Here is a 20,679-nt window from a genome sequence, read left to right as displayed (position 1 = left end):
TTTCTTGTCAAAGATTTTTAAAACATCTAATCTAAATTCCTCTATGAGGAAAAAATTTGCATTTCTTATTACAAAATGGTAAAATATAATAGTATTTCCCCTAATACACAGGATCATATTGAGCTGTTTACTTATAGTTTACAGGAAGTAATATGGCTTTTAAAAGTTGGACAAGGGGTCAGAACTTGGGCTTGGGTTCTAGCCCCAGCTATATGATCTCAGACATGTTCCTTAACCTTTCTGTGTCTCAGTTTCCTGAACTGTTCAATGAAGATAATCACAGTATCCAATGAATCAACATATGTAAAGCCTTAGCACAATGTCTGGCTCATAGGTAAGTCCCACAGAAGTGTCATCTGCTACATCCAAAAAGAAGGAGCAACTGCTACTCTTACTATGATTCCTACTATTACCAGGAGTAAGCACAACTGGGTATGAACAGCAGCTCTCACAGAGAAGGGGACTGGAAGCACAGTGGCTAGATATGTGATTACCAGACTGGGAACTCTGTGCCTTGGCGTGTGATATTGGCTACTTAAGGGTTCACTCTTCCCAGGAGCAGAGGCTCCTGAAGACCTTGCTACCAAGAAAGGGGCAGAGACAACAGGCCAGAGACGGGGAGAAAGAAAGTTTAAACGTGGGATCAGACAGCTTTGTGTTCAAGTTCCAGTTCCTCCTCTAGCAGGTCACATGACTTTAGGTAAATACTTCACATTTATAACTCAGCAAATCACCATAAAGGCACAACTTTCCTTTTCTTTTACAAACTACAGAAAGAATACAAGAAACACATTTCTGGGTTATGTCAGGGTTCTTCATACATCACAAATTTTCATATTCCTTTCATTTCAAAAACCTTGTACTGATACTAAACGTGTCAAATAAAACACTATACACGTGCTATTAGCAATCTTTCCCTTTTCTAGAAGCATTTTTACCCAGTAATCAGATCTTTTAAAAATATAGTTGAGAATCATGAAGATATTTAAGACTTCCGAGATATCAAAATTAATGTCATTTATTTAATCACCTGCTCATCTAAAATTTGAATATCCAGTATGTCCATGGTCAAAGAAACAGAGATTCTCTGCTTACTGTAAGGTCATTTAGACTCTGTAGACTCTGATTTTACAAATAAGTGTAGCAAGCTGTGGTTTACTGGTTTATAGCTGAACAGAAAGGACAATATGAAAGAGAAGTGGTGGCCATTGTAGAGGTAGCAAAGTGAAAATGAAAGTCACTCGGTCACGTCCGACTCTGCAAGTCCATGGACTATACAGTCCATGGAATTCTCCACACCAGAATACTGGAGGGGGTAGCCTTTCCCTTCTCCAGGGGATCTTTCCAACCCAGGGATAGACACAGCTCTCCTGCATTGCAGGTGGATTCTTCAGCAGCTGAGCCACAAGGGAGGCCCAAGAACACTGGAAATGGGTAGCCTATCCCTTCTCCAGTGGATCTTCCTGACACAGGAATCGAACCGGGGACTTCTGCATTGCAGGCAGATTCTTTACCAACTGTGCTATCAGGGAAGCAAAATATAACACTAATTCTTGAAGCACAAGAAAAAAAAACAGATATAAGAATACTAAAGGCTCTGCAATCTGAGACTCATTGCTTTTACTGGACTCATTTTTTTTTTGCACTGAAATTATTATTTACTACAAAACAGTATAACTGTTTATGCTCAAAATGACAACCTTCAGGTATTCAAAAAAAGGCTAAATTATGAGCCACAACTTATTTGGGTGGGTGCAGAGAAAAAAATGATGAAAACTAACATTTTTTAGGGTTTTCTTCTATGCCAAGTACTTAAGCATTTTCCTTATACCATCACATTTAATTTTTGCAGATTAACATCTCAAAGCTCAGAGATAGCAGTCAACACATCCAAGTTTCACAGCTATAGTTAAAGAGCTGGGATTGGAACCTTAGTTTGTTAGACTCTAAAGCCACATGCTTTCTCTCACCCCACACCGACTTCCCATTGGCCATCTCTTTTTCTGAGAATTCTGGAGAAACTGTCTCTAGTGGAAGGAGGTGAAAACTGATCATGGGTCAAACACTGCCTTTCTGATGTCTTTTCCATTAAAAGTTCTTAATTAATAAGAACTTTACTCGTGACCAAAGAGCATGAAAACATTTTATTTAAAGACTGCTGTAATAATTATGAATGCAATATACTAAGCCTCTTATTCAGAAACCATAAATGTGGTGCAAGGACCAAATGTAACTTCTTCATCAGTCCCCTAAAATAAGTTCAATCAAGGTCAAGTAAATCAGATATATGTTTATACTATTTTTATCTTTTTTGTCCACAGCTGACAACTTCTGATTTTTCTATTCCATTGGGGATTTCTGCTTAATTTTAGAAACACCATTTTGCCAGTTTCTTATAAAGTAAACAGAAATGGAAAAACTTCTCTAGCAATCTGCCAATTATATGAAGAACTCTTGTGGCCTGCAGAAGCCAAGGAGCTCTCCTCCTGGTTAGGAGTCAAGCCTCCCTTGTTAGGCTAGTCATGGTGAACCCTGGGACCAGGGACCTGAGTCCAAAGGCTCTCATTGTACTGAACAGTCTTTTATTTTTCTCACCCTGATTTCTTATTTTCCAACAGTCTAAGCCCCTCACCTCATCAGGTTTCCCCCCCAAATCTGTTTTTCTCTCTAATTTCCTCATTTAACACTGATCCTTTCACTGTTGAGAATAGTTTTCTTTTGCTTGTAACCTTTGGTGAAGACTTTGTCTCATCAGGACATCATTTTACTCAAATGGTCACAGAAGTTTTCCCCATCCTTCTACATAGATTTTTCTTCTGCCGGTTTAAAATCACTTTACTGAAATGTTTTAATAGGAAACTGAAGTTTCACCTAAGAAAGAATTTCAAAACTGCCCAAATTAAGGTATGAAAGGGCTTATCTTCAGTTAGACAAAAAGTTCTTTCTAGTCTTCAAGAATGAGACTTGATAAAGAGAAACTTTAAGGAGAAGGTATCTACACTGTAAAGGATATTCTATCCAGAGCAGTACTCTGTACTGTTGTCTTTTGTCTAGCTGGGTATCACTGTTACTTGTCAGAGGTAAAGTAACTCATTAGCGGCCTGCTCTTCTGGGACACTTAGTAGATGAAATGCATATCTAGAGTTCTGATATATGCTTATATACACTAACACTTGAGTTTGAACTTCCTTCTAACACCGCTGCTGGGCCAAGGGCACACGGCAAGTTCAGGGGCCTGTCCTTTAGGAAAGGTGTTCTGGCAACATCCTCCCCTCCCCCTGCCCACTGTCTATTGCACACCTGGTTTACCTGAATCTGGAACACATTCCATCCTGGGGTGGGTGGTCTGTGGAGGGCAGGGGAAGGTTACCTTCCCAGCATGTAGCCGTGCGTGTGACTTTACCACCTGCTGTAATGTGCCAGGCTTGGCCTGGGAAAAATCAGAGCTACGTAGCTTTTGGCTCCTCTCAATCTGTCACTTCTGAGGCAGAAATCTAAAAGCCACAGTTTCTCTTCAATGGATGCAGGGTATTTCCTTTAGTATATTTCTTTAGGATACACTGGTGTGGTCATTATCTCACTCTCACAGTAGCAGCAAACTATAAGTTGATTTCATGTACATACACTTATTAAATTTCTCCTTCCTCTCAAAAAACATTTGGCCCTCTCAAAATCTGCCGGTATTTCATATAGTTTTAGATTTAGAAAGAAACTTAGAATCAGATTTTTTCATTTTATATTTGAGGAAATCATGGTCCAGGGGAGAAAGAGACTTGCCTGAAAAGAAAGAAACCATCAGGGCTGGAATAAGTACTGTTCTCTAAACCTACTCCAAGGAGAAACCCAATATCTATAGGGCCAAGCCCTGAAGCAAAGTGTTTTAGCAAAATTAAATTAAAAGTCACTATCACTTTTAAAAGATGAGTTCATATTCTTCCCCACCCCAGTATCTCCTTACCATGTTTCAAAAACTTCCTACATTCTTTTTTGCAACCCAGAAAGATGCTTTTATTAGTAGTATAAATCTATCCCTCTGTAATATGATCCCATGAGAGACAAAATTAACTTGGTAATCAGTGGTAATACTATCCAACTAATTTTCAGTATTGTAAAGTTGGGTTTAAGTATTTTTAAGTTGTACAGTGTGTTCACAATGGTTGGAATATGAATTAAACTCACTAAGAACCAACAGGAGATTGTTTAGAAAGCGCCTACCAAGTCAGTGTCAGAGTATAAGAAAAAAAAAGGGCAAAAAAATGTGGAAGGGCTCCAGCATCAGACACAGGTTTCTACATTGTTGGCACCATTTTACTTCCTTAGACAAACTGTCTTCAGACATAGAACAGTCTTTGTACCACTGATATTTTATAAAACATCTACGCTCATGTTACATTATGACATGCTGTTATAAAAACAGAAGTTATGAAAGATATTTACCCTGATGATTTATTTGGTTTAAAAGCATGAAAAGAAATTACACAGTAATGGCTAATAGTTTTTCAACTTTATCTTTTTAAAATTCCTCAAACAATATTAAGACAGTATTAGAGGATGTTGTATTTTATCCCAAATACATTTGTATTTTTAATACATTTATGCCTTTCAAACTGTTTATATATTTTATGCAGTCAAAATCCTACATAAAATAATTTTAGCAAACTCTATAGTGCATGCCTTAGTGGTCTTGATGGTTGGAAATTTCTTTGTTGAATCGTATCATTCTTCTGCTCAAAGAATCCCTGGCTTCTTATTTTCTGCAAAGTTAAAGTCCAAAAACGCATAACGGCCAAAGAGCCCCTTCTTGATATACTTCTTCAGCAATCTTTCTAAATTCATGTACTACCCTCTGCTGGCTCTTGCTCTGTTATCTCTTCTGCCTGAATACTCTTCTGCCAGGTATCCTCATGACTCATTCCCCCTCTTCTGCTAGTGCTCTATTCAAATGCCACCTTATCCAAAAGCCTTCCCAGAATACCTCTTTAAAAGTTTCAGCCTTCTCCTGCAAACCCAATTCCCTTTCCTGTTACTCAAGCTTTATTTTTCTCCCACTGCAATGGTCACCTTCTAAACTATTATGTATTGATATTTCCTCTCTCCCCAAGCTAGAATATAAGCTCCATGAGGGTGAGATTTTGTTTTGTTCACTGCTCTGTTCCTGGCACCTAAAACAACTTCCTGCCCTTCCCTGGTGGCTCAGATGGTAAAGTGTCTGCCTGCAATGCGGGAGACCTCGGTTTGATCCCTGGGTCAAGAAGATCCCCTGGAGGAGGGCATGGCAATCCACTCCAGTACTCTTGCCTGGAAAATTCCATGGACAGAGGAGCCTGGCAGGCTACAGTCCATGGGGTCGCAAAGAGTCAGACACGACTGAGCGACTTCACTTTCTTTCTGTTCCTGGCGCCTAAAACAACACTTGTTTTATGTCTGACTCTTTGTGACCCTATGGACTATAGCCCATCAGGCTCCTCTGTCCATGGGATTTTCCAGGCAAGAATACTGGAATGGGTTGTTATTTCCTTCTCCAGAGGATCTCTATCCAGGGATTGAACCTGTATCTCCTGCACTGGCAGGCGGATTCTTTACTCACTGAGTCACATGGGAAGCCCGCTGGCTATGTAGAAGGTGTTAGAAAAATAACTTGTTGAATGCACTTAGACACTGATTTTCAATTAAAAAGATATTATTATAACTTATTCACAAGTCAAAAATAAAACCAGCACTTAAAAAACAAAAATGTACAGTATGCAGTCACCCTGGATGAATCTGTGAAGTGAGTAGAAGGCAGAAAGGAATTTGCCTATTACCCCCTTCTCCATGCGGTCTTCTACTTCTTCTCCACCTCTTACTCCTGCTTCAGTTGCTGCACTCTCTGGGGTATGTCTTCTATTTCCCCCTCCTGCCAACATAAGTCGTGTGCCTCACTGCAGTCTCCAAATATCCTGTGCACGTTCTGCTTTGTTGTAGCACTAATACCAGTGCATTTTAAATGTCTCTTATCTGTCTTTTCTGGGCTTTCCTGGTGACTTAGCGCTTAAGAATTCACCTGCTAATGCCGGAGACCTGGGTTCGATCCCCTAGAGAAGAAAATGGCAACCCACTCCAGTATTTTTGCCTGGGAAATCCCATGGACAGAGGAGCCTGGTGGGCTACAGTCCATGGGTTGCAAAGAGTCGGACACGGCTTAGTAACTAACAACAGTAACAATCTGTCTTTTCTACTGGACTGTAAGCTATTTGTCTCTGCAATTAAGGTGCCTACTATCTACCTGGTGCTTTTAAATGTTTGTGAAATGAAAGAATGAGTAGGTTCTAGAAGCATTTACAAAGCAGTACTGATGTGTTGAGATTACTGTGTTGAGAGCTAGGCGGCTAGGGTCTCATTCTACTGTAGCCATTGTTACCAACATGACCTGTGTATGTCCAATCTTTATGCATAAAATAAGGGCATTTAGCTTTAAAATTTGCTGAGTCTGTTGGAAGTAAGATGATGAGAGGTACTTTAATTCATTAAATGTTTACAGCAAACCTCAAATATATCTGTTATTATCCTTATTGTACAAGTGAGAAAACAGAGGCTCAGAAAGGTAAAACAACTTGAACAAGCTTGTGAAGTCAGTAAGTGATAACACAGCTTCTTAAATTCAGAAGGCCTGATTTCATGTATAGTGATTTATCCCAACATCACTGTATCTTTCCTAGTAGGAGGATGGAGTGGTTAATCTCTGAGGCCTCTTTTTATTCTCAGAGTCTATGATTCTGTAGGTCTAATTTATGATCATGAAATTATTCAAATAAAGCCATCTATCTGGAATACACATAGTGGGTTTCCATGCCCTCCTCCAGGGCATCTTACAGACCCAGGGATCGAACCTGCAACTCTTATGTCTCCTACATTGGTAGGAGGGTTCTTTATCACTAGTGCCACCTGGGAAGCCCCCCTTACTCTATATATTCATTACCAAAAGCTACCAATTCTAAGGGCTTCCTCAGTGGCTCAGTGGTAAAGAATCTGCCTGCGATGCAGAAGATGCAAGAAACATGGGTTCGATCCCTGGGTTGGGAAGATCCTCTGGAGGAGGGCATGGCAATCTACTCCAGTATTGTTGCCTGGAGAATCCCATGGACAGAGGTGCCTGGTGGGCTACAGTCCATGGGGGTCGCAAAAGAGTCAGACACGACTGAAATAATTGAGCAGATGCTGCTGCTGCTGCTAAGTAGCTTCAGTCATGTCCGACTCTGTGTGACCCCATAAACGGTGGTCCACCAGGCTCCCCCATCCCTGGGATTCTCCAGGCAAGAACACTGGAGTGGGTTGCCATTTCCTTCTCCAACGCATGAAAATGAAAAGTGAAAGTGAAGTCGCTCAGTTGTGTCCGACTCTTAGCGACCCCATGGACTTCAGCCTACCAGGCTCCTCCGTCCATGGGATTTTCCAGGCAAGAGTACTGGAGTGGGGTGCCATTGCTTTCTTCGAACTGAGCAGATATACACACTCTAATTCTACATCCTGAATATTTCTTGACTCCATTTTGATGGCCATACTTATACTAGTCCAAGTTGCCATAATCTTTCTTACAGACTACTCTGATAATCTAACTGGTTTCTCTGCATTCGTATTTATTCCCTGAAAATCCATTTCTGATCATATCTGACATCCTTCCAGAGTGTACATTTATGACTAAAGTCAGAAACTTAACCGAACCTACGAAGTCCAGCTTTGGCCAAAATCTACCTCATTTGCCTAAATTGATTCCCTTCACTTCTTGCTCATGAGGACCTAGCCTCAATGGCCTTCCTTTGGTTCCCTGAATTCTGCAAGCTCTTTTCCACCTTAGGGCTCTCTCAGGGCTATTCTCTCTGCCTAGATTATCCTCTCACCTCCCTTTTTGCCTAGCTAACAGGCAAAAACTAAAGCTTCAGGATTTTAATATAAATGTCACTTCTTCTGGGAGGCCTTTCTTGACCCTCCTAACTTGGTCAGTTCCCATTTATGCTTTTCTAGTAGTACCTTGTACACATTCTTTTAGCATGTGTCACAACAGTAATCACGTAATTAATCACATGAAGACTACTTCCCATACCTGGTAAAACAGAAGCTCTGTGAAGATTGGGACAAATGTGCTTCATACACTGTTCTACCCCTGTAACTAATGTTCAGTTCCTTGTATATGTACTTAACAAGTATTTTTAAAAGATCACAAAATTCTTTGAAAATGGTACTATTGTTTATCCCCATATAGGTGAGAAAATTGAGTTTTAGAGAAGTGAAGAAATTGGTTCAAAATTAGAAGTTAGCTAATTATGGAGTTAGAATTTGTATCCAGGTAGTCTGATTCCAGAGCCTGGGCTATATCACCTTCTAAGGTATATGAGACAATTATCAGGAGGTGTCTACTCTCTTAACCCATTTTTATGTCTTTTAAAAAGTTGTGGCAAAATACACATAACATAAAATTTACCCTCTTCACCATGTTTAAGTGCACAGTTCAGTGGTAATAAATACATTCACACTGCTGTGCAACTATCACCAACATCCATCCCCTTAAATCTTTTCATCTTGTAAAACTGAAACTCTATACCCACGAAACAGTAACTCTCCATTTTCTTCTTCCCAGGGCCTCTGGGAACCAACATTCAACGTTCTTTATAATTTTGACTATGCTAAGTACTTCACATAAGTGGAATCACACAGTATTTTGTCTTTGTGTGACTGGCTTCTTTCACTTAGCACAATATCCTCAGAGTTCACGCATGCTGAAGTGCACGGCAGAATTTCCTTCTAAACTTTTGAAGGCTGAATAACACTTCCCTGTATGGATATACCACAACTTTATTTATCTGCTCATTGGTTGATGAGCATTTGGGTTTGTTTCCACATTTTATCTACTGTGAATAATGCTGCTATGAACATGGGTGTATAAGTACCTTTTGCAGATTCTGATTGCAAGTCTTTTCGGTATATACTCAGAAGTGAAATTACTGGACCATATGGTAATTTTATTTTTAATTTTTTCAAGAATTAGTTCCTTTAGACACTTTAAAGAAAACACCATTTTCTACAATGGTTGTAACCATTTTACATTCCCACCAGCAGTGCACAAGGGTTCCAATTTCTCCATATCCTCACCAAACCATTTTTTTAAAAAAATCTTTTGCCAGTGGGCATCCTTATGAATGAATGTGAGGTAGTATTTCATTTCCCTAATGATTAATGATGTTGAGTATCTTTTCATGTGCTTATTGGTCATTCACATATCTTCTTTGGAAAAATGTCCAAGTCTTTTGACAATATTTTAATTGGGCTTTATTTTGCTGCTGTTGTTACTGAGTTGTAGGAATTTCCTATATATTCTAGATATTAATACCTTATCAGATAAGTGATTTGCAAATATTTTCTTCTAGTCTGAAGGCTGCCTCTTTACTATATTCATAGTGTCTTTTGATGCACAAATTAAAAAAAATCATTCAGTCCAATATGTCTATTTTCTTTTGTTACTGTACCTTTTGTGTCATATACAGGAAATCACTGTCAAATCCAACATCATGAAACCCTTGCCCTATGTTTTTCCACAAGTTTTATTGTTTTACCTCTTATATTTAGTTCCTTGATTCATTTTGTCTTAGAATCCGTCTGACAAGGCAGGCGACATAGGAGATGCAGGTTTGATTTCCGAGTTAGGAAGATCCCCTGAAGAAGAAAATGGCAACCCACTCCAGTATTCTTGGCTGGAAAATCCCATGGACAGAGGTGCCTGGTGAGATGCAGTCCATGGGGTCGCGAGAGTCAGACATGACTGCAAACGCACACACATGCACACCATAGGATTAAGGTAGCTTCGCAGTTACATTTGCTTGTTGACTCTGTACCCTGCCACTTTGTTGAATTCATTTACTAGTTCTAACAGTTTTTTCTTTTGTGTGGAATCTTGAAGGTTTTCTACATATAAGATCATATCAGGAAAAAACAATGATCATTTCTTCCTTTTCAATTTGCATGAGTTCTATTTCTGTTTCTTGCCTAACTCCTCTGGCTAGAACTTCAGTACTACGTTGAGTCGAAGCAGTGAGTATGGACACTGCCTGTTCTTGATCTTAGGGGGAAAGCTTTTAGTCTTTCACCACTGAGTATATTGTTTGCTATAGATTTTCATATATGAATTTTACTATGTGAAGACACTTTCCTTCTGTTTCTAGTTTATAGCGTGTTTTTTTTTTTTTTTTGACACAAAATGGTGCTGTATTTTGTCAAATGCTTTTCTGTAGCAATTGAGATTATCATGTATATTTCATTCTTTCATTCTGTTAACGTGGTGTAATACACTGATTCATTTCTGTATGTTGAACCAAGCTTGAAATCCAGGAATAAACTGCACTTGTTAGTGGTATATAATCCTCTTAATATGCTGCTGAATTTGGCTTGGTAGTATTTTCTTGAGGATTTTTACATCAATGTTCACAAGGGATACTGGTCTGTAGTTTTATTCTTTTGTAGTGTCCTGACTGGCTTTCATATCAAGGTATGCTGGCCTCATAGAATAAGTTAGGAAACGTTCCCTTCTCTTCATTTTTTTTTTTTTTTTTTTGAGTTTGAGAAGTACAGATAGTAGTTCTTTAAATGTTTGCTAGAATTTGCCAGTGAAGCCATTAGGTACAGGGCTTTTCTTTGTTGTAAGAGTTTAAATTGCAGATTCCACCTCCTTAGTTATAGGTTATTCAGATTTTCTAGTTCTCTATGATTTAGTCTTGGTAGATTTTGTGCTTCTAGGAATTTGTCCATTTCATCGAGGTTATCCAAGTTTTTGGTGTACAACTGTTCACTGTACTTTCTTACAATCCTTTTCATTTCCATAGAATTGGTAGTAATGGCCTCACTTTCACTTCTGATTTTAGTAATTTCAGTCTTCTACTTCTCCTTAAAAAAAATTTGTCCACAGAACTAAAGGTTTAACTCTGTCAATCTTTTTGAAAAAAATCAACTTCTGGCTTCATTATTTTCTGTGTTGTCTTTCTATTCTTTCTTTAGCTTTTTTCTTCTCTAAGCTATATTATTTTCTTTGAGTTTAGTTTGTTGTTCTTTTTCTTTCTTTAAGTTATAAAGTATGTTGTTGATTTGAGATATTTCTTATTTTTTAATACAAGTCTTTACAGCTATAAAATGCCTCCTCAGCACCACTTCTGCTTGTTCCCTTAAGTTTGGTACTTTTTACAATTTAGCTATTATGAATGATGCTGCAGTGAATATGAGAGTGCAGATATCTCTTCGAGATGCTTATTTTAGTATCTGGATACATACCCAGAAGTGGGATTTCTAAATCATAAGAATTAAGTATTTTGAGGTCATTTAATTTCTAGTGGACGTTTAAAGGACTTTCTGGAATATAGCCTAGTAAATGGCAAGAGACCAACACAGCCTAAATAAAAGTCAAACAGAACAGAAAAAAGAGTATTTTATTTGCTGTGATGGAAGTGTCAGGAGTAAAAAGAGTAAGAGGTACAATGAGGAGAATAAATGTGCATCATAAACGGAATGTTGGGCTTATAATACCTGCATATCTAACTAGATGCTATGATGATTTGTAAGGCAGCACAGAGCAGCAAGGCAAGATGTTGAAAGAATGTTGGACTATGAAGCTCACAGAAATATGGCTGGGTGAATTGGCATGAGCTTTTTTAACTCTTTAATATAAAATGATTATAGATTAATTGGAAACTGAAAATAAAAGTATAGAGTAGTTCTATATACATGTCCCAGTTTCCTCCAATGAAAGTATTTTATCACTATTGTTGTTGCTCAGTCACTAAGTCATGTCTGACTCTTTTGACCCCATGGACAGTAACATGTCAGGCTTCTCTGTCCTTCACTATCTTGGGGAGTTTGCTCAAATTCATGTCCATTGAGTTGGTGATGCTATCTGACTATCTCATCCTCTGCCATCTCCTTCTCTTTTTGACTTTAATCTTTCCCAGCATCCGGGTTTTTTTCCAATGAGTTAGCTCTTCGCATCAGGTGGCCAAAGTATTGGAGCTTCAGTTTCAGCATCAGTCCTTCCAATGAATATACACGGTTGATTTCCTTTAGGATTCATTAGTTTGATCTCAGGAGTCTTTTCCAGCACCACAGTTCGAAAGCATCATTTCTGTGGTGCTCAGTCTTCTTTAAGATCCAACTCTCACATCCATACATGACTACTGGAAAAACCACAGCTTTGACTGTATGAACCTTTGTCGGCAGAGTGATGCTGCTTTTTAATATGCTGTCTAGGTTAGTCATAGCTTTTCTTCCAAGCAGCAAGTGTCTTTTAATTTTGTGGCTGCAGTCACTGTCCACACTGGAGCTCTCTCTTCTCATTCAGGTATATATTCTTCAGGCTCTTGGTTGGATGACTGATTTTTTAAACTATATCTTTGATATCTTGGGTATTACATTTTAAGGCTCTGGATCTTATTTAAATCGTGCATTTTAAAAGGCCTTTTCTGAGACTGTGTTGGTATGGGGTCGAGGGTACCACCTTGTTCCTCTCAGGTGGGGACAGAAGTGCAGGTTCCCTGGAGGGCCTTCGTTGCCACCCTTGGCGGAGAATGATGGCCCATGATTGCTGGGTGAGAACAGGAGTTCAGGCTCCTCACGTAGTTCTCCACTGATACCCCACTGGCTTGCTGGTTTGGGGAGGGAGAGGTAGATGTTACTGCTCCCCAAATGGCCTCCACAGGAGGGTTCCCACTGGAAGGTGTAAGGGTGGTGGGACTTGTTACTAGAGGAAGGTGGTAAGTCCTGGAATTCTATTTGGCCCTTTCTGATCCCACTCTGGTGAGAGAGAGAAGGAGGGAGTCTCACTGTTTCTGGGTGAGGTGAAAAATTCAAGCTCTCAGCATGGTCTGTACTGACCCTGGTGAGAGGCTGTGTGGTCTCTAAGTCATGTCCAACTCTTTGTGACCCCATGGACTGTAGCCTACCACACTTCTCTGTCCATGGGATTTCCCAGGCAAGAATACTGGAGTGTGTTGCCATTTCCTTTTCCATGAGATCTTTTTGACCCAGGGATTTAACCTGCATCTCCTGCTTGGCAGGTGGATTCTTTACCACTGAGGCACCTGGGAAGCTCCCTGGTGGGAAGAGAGGGGCTAATTACTGCTAGGTGATGATTAAAATCCCAGTTTTCTACTCAGCCTTCTCTGAAACCACCATGGCAGAAGCATACAGCCTGAGTGCTTAACCCCTTCTTAAGGCCTCTGATTCTTCCAGAGAGTAATATCCACTGTCACTATGCAGGGATTTTTCTTACAGTGGTAACAGAAATAGTGAAAGAGCCAGTAGGGAGCATAATAGCAGTTAACATGAGCACCTAACAACGTGAGATACCGATGCTAATGACTTCACTCAGTTCATCACACTTATCCAAGCCAGGCTTCGGCAATGTGTGAACTGTGAACTTCCAGATGTTCAAGCTGGACTGAGAAAAGGCAGAGGAACCAGAGATCAAATTGCCAACATCTGCTGGATCATCGAAAAAGCAAGAGAGTTCCAGAAAAACATCTATTTCTGCTTTATTGACTATGCCAAAGCCTTTGACTGTATGGATCACAATAAACTGTGGAAAATTCTTCCAGAGATGGGAATACCAGACCACCTGACCTGCCTCTAGAGAAACCTGTATGCAGGTCAGGAAGCAACAGTTAGAACTGGACATGGAACAACAGACTGGTTCCAAATAGGAAAAGGAGTACGTCAAGGCTGTATGTTGTCACCCTGCTTATTTAACTTAGATGCAGAGTACATCATGAGAAATGTCAGGCTGGATGAAGCACAAACTGGAATCAAGATTGCTGGGAGAAATATCAATAACCTCAGATATGCAGATGACACCACCCTTATGGCAGAAAGTGAAGAACTAAAGAGCCTCTTGATGAAAGTGAAAGAGGAGAGTGAAAAAGTTGGCTTAAAGCTCAACATTCAGAAAACTAAGATCATGGCATCCAGTCCCATCACTTCATGGCAAATAGATGGGGAAACAGTGGAAAGAAACAGTGGCTGACTTTATTTTCTTGGGCTCCAAAATCACTGAAGATGGTGACTACAGCCATGAAATTAAAAGACGCTTACTCCTTGGAAGGAAAGTTATGACCAACCTAGACAGCATATTAAAAAGCAGAGACATTACTTTACCAACAAAGGTCTGTCTAGTCAAGGCTATGGTTTTTCCAGTAGTCATGTATGCATGTGAGAGTTGGATTATAAAGAAAGCTGAGCACCAAAGAATTGACGCTTTTGAACTGTGGTGTTGGAGAAGACTCTTGAGTTCCTTGGACTGCAAGGAGATACAACCAGTCCATCCTAAAGGACATCAGTCCTGGGCGTTTCATTGGAAGGACTGATGTTGAAGCTGAAACTCCAATACTTTGGCCACCTGATGTGAAGAGCTGACTCATTTGAAAAGACCCTGATGCTGTGAAAGATTGAGGGCAGGAGAAGAAGGGGACGACAGAGGATGAGATGGTTGGATGGCATCACCGACTCAATGGACATGAGTTTCGGTAGGCTCTGGGAGTTGGTGACGGACAGGGAGACCTAGCATTCTGCAGTTCATGGGGTCGCAAAGAGTCGGACAAGACTAAGTGACTGAACTGAACTGAACCCAGATGGTATCCCCACAGAGCAGCATTGCTACTCCTGTTTTCAGACAAGAAAGCTAGGGTTTAGAGAGATTGTATTATGGTAGAGTCAAGATTTCAATCCAGGCAGTCTCACTGCTAAGCCTGGGCCTTAAACTACTTTACAATACTGTAGTGAGGATTAATTAAGATGACATGTGAGAGTGTTTGAAAATTAGAAAGCACTAAACAAGTGTGAGGAAATTTTTATCACCACTTTTCAGAGTACTCTGACAAGTGATCACAATTAGATAAATGAAATTCAGGTTTCATCCAATGCTAATGAATCATTTAAACACTGTCTCCCATTGTAACAGCTACCCAAAAGACAATGTTTCATAGTCTGCAAAAGCTGCAGAGCTCCTCTTAATGAAAGTTTTAAAGGTAGAATTTTAGGGAAAAACATGTTCAGACTATTTTCCCATAGGTATTTTTACATTTTGCACATATAGAAATGGTAGCTGAGTTTGGGGTTAATCTCTTTAGACAGGTTTAAATAAAAGATGTGAGGAGAGAGATGTTACAGATAATCACTGAGCCATGTTACCCACTTTATAGGAAGGAGATTAAGTTCTGGAGGAATCCCTTAGGTTACAGAAATAGTTGTATGTAGATTATGAAGCAGACAAATTCATGTGAAAAAGGAAATGTCTGTCATTCACATTTCAACGACATTTGAAATGACATTATAATTCTCTAAAGCACATGAGCTTACCATACTTTCTTTCGTTCATTTATCAAACATTTTCCCAATACTACGTCCTAGAGCTCTGTGATAAGCTCAATGGATGAAAATAAAAGCAGTCTTGCTTTCAAAAGTTCATAGGTAAGTAAAGAATAATTAGAATTCCATGCAATAAGTACAACCCCAGAAGTAATCTCCGTGAGGACTGGCACAGAATACCAGGAGAAGGAGGTAACTCCTGAGCTGAGTCTCACCGAAGAGAAGAGTTTAGTGAGAAGAGCTTGGTGGGGTGGTGGCGGCGGGGGCAGTAGAATACACAAAAGAATGCGGCGTGGAAGAAGGCCTGGAAGGGTGCGGACCCTACAGAGCGGCAGGTTGCTGGGTGTAGCCAGGGCAGCAGGAAATAAGACTACAGGATCACATGCCTGGTGTGCTTCATTAAGGATTTTGGCTCTTAACCTTGAAGGTGATGGGTGAGCCAAAGAAGGATTCATTTTAGACACAGGACTCTTGTCATAACGTGGTGTTATGGTAGAGATTAAAATTGAAGGCAGGGAAGAAGGCTACCGTATTGCTACAAATGAGAGATGATGGGGGCTACAGAATAATCTGATTAATTGCATATTTGGTGAATGGGGAGGAAGAATAAAGGGGAAGTACGGTTTTAAAACATTCCCTAGGTTTTTGGTACAGATGGCAGTGTTATTTAGCAGGACGGTAAAGGGGGGAGGACAGGCCCAGTTTTTGGCATGCTAAATTTCAGGAGGGCTTCCCTGGTGGCTCAGAGGTAAAGAATCCACCTGCCAACACAGGAGACACGGGTTCGATCCCTGGGTTGGGAAGATCCTCTGGAGGAGGGCATGGCAACCCATTCCAGTATTCTTGTCTGGAGAATCCCGTGGACAGAGAAGCCTGGAGGGCTACAGTCCACAGGGTCCCAAAGAGTCAGACATGACTTAGCAACTAAACAATGATAGTAACACAATAAAGCTGATGATGCTGGCATTTTACAAATGATAGCTTAACATTTGGCAACTTGGTCAAAAACACATGCAGGGATAAAACAGAGAAAAATACAAAAGTGCCAGTCTCAGGATGGGTATTCTGATCCAACATAGAAGCCACATACTCCCAAGTTAATTATAGGCGACAACAGGTAGTTTTTGAGAATTATGTCATTTGTTTTTCTAAAAAATACCTATCAAACATATATCAAACCATATGTGAAATGCACAATTAAAATAAAGGTTTCAGTCTTATTCTTTCACAGCATTCATTTTGGAAACAAATCCCCACTGACATTTCTCACTGCACTCAGTAAACCTCAAAGGAAGGGACAATAAGTGTGATTTGACAAAAGTCTTCTAGACAATCTGATCTGCATGCCCACAACTTAGATGAGACTTCCTCCAGGAAGGCAAGTCATTTCATTTCAGTCAGTGCTTGTCAAAGTGCCTCAGGGTGCCCAACACAAGGTGTGGAGGCAAAAACAATGGGTACTAGGATAGCTCCTTCCACTAACTTTGTATGTGACCTTGCATGAGTTATTTAACCTTTTTAACTCTGTTTTCTCACCTGAAACTTGAAAGGGCTGGCTGTAGGAGAGAATCCTTAAAGATCTTTATAGTTTTTGATATTTTATGATTTGTTGGCAAGCAGGTCTAAGGATGGTGAATTGGACATTCTTTTCTCTATACCTGGTGATTTTCAAGAGCCCATTCACGTGCTCCTTCCAAGTCTCCTGCTCCACTCCCACTTGCCTAATTCCTACTTATGTTCAGCTTCCAACAATTCCTCAGTGAGGCCTTCTCCAACTTTCCTCTTAGGAAGGAATCTCTCCTTCCTCTGAACCCTCAGAATATCCAGTTCTTTGTTCTGCTCATGGCACTCTTTGCTTTGGCATTCATGTCTCATTTTACAAGACCAGAGGATGGCAAACTTTGTCTATAAAGGCCTATAGAGCAAATATTTTATGCTTTGCAGTCATACAGTATCCATCAAAATTACTCAACTCTACCATTGTAGGGAGAAAACAGTCATACGCAACAAATGAGTGTGGCTGTATTTCAATAAAACTTTATTTACAAACAGGTGATGGTTTGGCCTATAGGTCCTAGCTTGTTGACCTTTGCATTAAGACTATGATTTGTTGAAAGCAAGCTCCATACCATACTGTCTCTGATTTCCTGTGATGCCTAGTATAACATATTTTTGCCTAAAGAAGGCACACAAGTAAATGGAATAAATTACATATGCTTAAAACAGGAGAGACAATCAACAGCCATTCCCTCTATGCTATTCATATCAGCAACAAAAAAAGAGAAAATGGATATAAAAGCATATAAAGATGGTGTAGTCCTTAGCCCCGTACCTTTTTCACCCTTCAGTAATGTAATTAGTGTCTTTACACTGCTGCTTCTTAAACAGTACTTCTCCCCTTCCAAATCTAGGGCAAAAAGTTAAATTTCCCTCAGCTTACAGTGCCAAAAGCCAAAGACCTGTCTGTATGGAAACAAAGGCACGTTTCTCACAATTCTTGTTTTGAAACATGTCAGGCTGTTAGAAAAGCCAAAGAATATTAAACAATGAACTATACTCTTTACCTAGATTCATCAGCTGATAGCATTTTGCTACATATTCAAAAGCACATTTTAAAAATAAATTTTACTGTAAACTTCACTATTTTAAGTGTATCTTTAAAGTACGTTTTCACAGATGTATGTACCTGTGTAAGACCATCACGATAGAGAACATTTTCAACAGCCCCTGAAGTTCCCTTTGCTACTTTGAAGTCAATGTCCTTCAATACCTTCAGCATTCTAGGCAACTACTGATCTGTTTTGTGTGTCATGGATTATTCTGTATTTTCTACAACTTCAAATAAGTGGAATCATACAGTAGGTAGACTTTTGAATCTGGCTTTTTTTTTTTTGAATAGTTCATTCATGCTGTTCAGTGTATTATCAGTCCATTCCTTTTTATTGCTAGATATTGTATGGATATACCAAAATTTGTTGATCATTATCACCTGTTGGTGGATATGTGTGTTGTTTAAGGATTTTAGTTATTTATGAATAAAGTTGCTAATGTCATTCTTATACAAGCTGTTTTTGTGAAGAAATGTTTTCACTTTTCTTGGGTAAATAGCAAGGAGAGACATTGCTGGTATGTGGGGCTTCCAACGTGGTGCTAGTGGTAAAGAACCTGTCTGCCAATGAGGAGACATAAGAGACATGGGTTCAATCCCTGGGTTGGGAAGATCCCCTGAAGAAGGTCATGGCCACCCACTCCAGGATCCTTGGCCTGGAGAATCCTGTGGATAGAGAAGCCAGGCGGGCTACAGTCTGTAGGGTCATAAACAGTCAGACACGACTGAAGTGACTTAGCATGCACGCATAGGGCTAGTATATGTTTGTGAGAAACTGCTAAACTTCAACCACACTTTTAAAAGCAACAGGATTTGTTCAATTATATTGTCAAGATTCAAGAGAAAGCAAGTTATCATTCAAGAAACAAAACTACATACTGAAGTGTGGTCAACTTTAAGACTCTCATTTGCTGCAGTCAGAGGTGTTAATGAGACCTAATATTACTACTTTTTTCTCTCTGAACAGACTGCTTTCACAGGTGAGAAAGAATGAAGCAAAAGCAGAGGCCCAACATAAAGAATGCTTTTAGTCTATTCCAGCGTCTCATAAAACCCCGAGAGGACTGGGCAAGGGCAGAGAAACAGGAACTCAGCTGTGTGTATGGCCATTTTCACATCTAGCATTCCTGCTCTCTTTCACTTACTAGAAGAGCCAGAAGGCCTTCTGCTTGATGCCCTACTGTGTCTGAGGACAAACATGAAGATGGAGGGATGTAAGCTTCAAGAAGACAGGAAGAGAGACTGAATCATTATAGGGTGCTGAGAAAGGCCCAAACAGTTTCTCTGTATTCACTCTTCTATTTATAATTTCTGCTCACCTCCTACACCTGGCCCACTAGCTGTCTCTTTTTCCCTCCATTCTATATCCCCTACCCTAGATCTCCTATTTCTGTTTCCTTCTCTTCTTGGGTCCCACTTGCCATCCTTTTAGATTCTTCCATTTTCTCTCTCCTTTCTGCTTCCTGAGTACGGGTACAAATGTGCATGTGTACGGGTCTCACCTCCGCTAGGTTTATTTCAGGCTTCTCTTCCTCCTCACAAACAAAAACTACCAAGACTGTATCTGGACTTGATGTTCTTGCTTAGTCACTAAGTCCTGCCCAGCTCTTCTGTGACGCCATGGACTATATAGCCTGCCAGGCTCCTCTGTCCATGGGATTTCCCAGGCAAAAATACTGGAGAAGGTTGCCATTTCCTTCTCCAGGGGTCCTCCCAACCCAGGGATCAAATCCATGTCTCCTGCGTTGGCAGGCAGATTCTTTACCACTGAGCCACCTGGGAAGCCCATCTAAACTTGATAGATGCAAATCTCTGTGCTTTTCATCTGCAGTAGTTTTCTCCCTGCAGCTAGAACATTCTATTATAGGACACCTACAATACTACAGGTTCCAGTCTGAGCACTGAGATCACCCATTTTCCTGAATCTTTATGTCAGATGACGACACAGTGTGTTCAAGTTGGCACGAAGTGTACAGTGAATAGCTGTCACCCTGTTTAAGGAATTTTCAAAACACAAGTCAAACAGATGTTTTCAAAATTTCTCTCCAGGCATTTAAAAACATGTTTCAACTATATTGTTGTTGTTCAGCCACTCAGTCATGTCCAACTCTTTGAGACCCCCTGCAGCATGCCAGGATTCCCTGTCCTTCACCATCTCCCAGAGATTGCTCAAATGTCCATGGAATCAGTGATGCCATCAAACCGTCTCATCCTCTGTTGTCCCCTTCTCCTCCTGCCTTCAATCTTTCCTAGCATCAGGGTTTTTTCCAATAAGTTGGCTCTTCCCATCAGGTGGCCAAAGTATAGGAGCTTCAGTTTCAGCATCAGTCTTTCCAATGAATATTCAGGACTGATTTCCTTTAGGATGGACTGGAAATCCTTTAGGATTTCCTTTAGGATGTTTGATCTCCTGGCCGTCCAAGGGACTCTCAAGAGTGTTTTCCAACACCACAATTCCAAAAGCATCAATTCACTGGCACTCAGCTTTCTTTATGGTCTAACTCTTCAGATCCATACATGACAACTGGAAAAACTCGAGCTTTGGCTAGACGGACCTTTGTCAGCACGGTAATGTCTCTGCTTTTTAATATGCTGTCTAGGTAGGTCATAGCTTTTCTTCCAAGCAGGAAGCATCTTTTAATTTCATGACTGCAATCACCATCTGCAGTGATTTTGGAGCCCAAGAAAATAAAGTCTAT

The 20,679-nt window shown here is 40.1% G+C and overlaps 1 protein-coding gene across 2 annotated transcripts in view; it reads right to left on the bottom strand.

The window, feature by feature from the left end:
• SCAPER (S-phase cyclin A associated protein in the ER) overlaps positions 1-20,679 on the bottom strand; it is a 410,821-nt gene that overhangs the window by 77,269 nt on the left and 312,873 nt on the right. The gene's annotated exons all lie outside the window — the stretch shown is intronic.

This window comes from Cervus canadensis, chromosome 17 (assembly GCF_019320065.1).
Source record: "Cervus canadensis isolate Bull #8, Minnesota chromosome 17, ASM1932006v1, whole genome shotgun sequence".
In the NCBI taxonomy this organism is placed as follows: Eukaryota; Metazoa; Chordata; class Mammalia; order Artiodactyla; family Cervidae; genus Cervus; species Cervus canadensis.
Note: the sequence above shows the minus strand (reverse complement) of the source record. Positions and strands in the feature narration are given on the sequence as shown.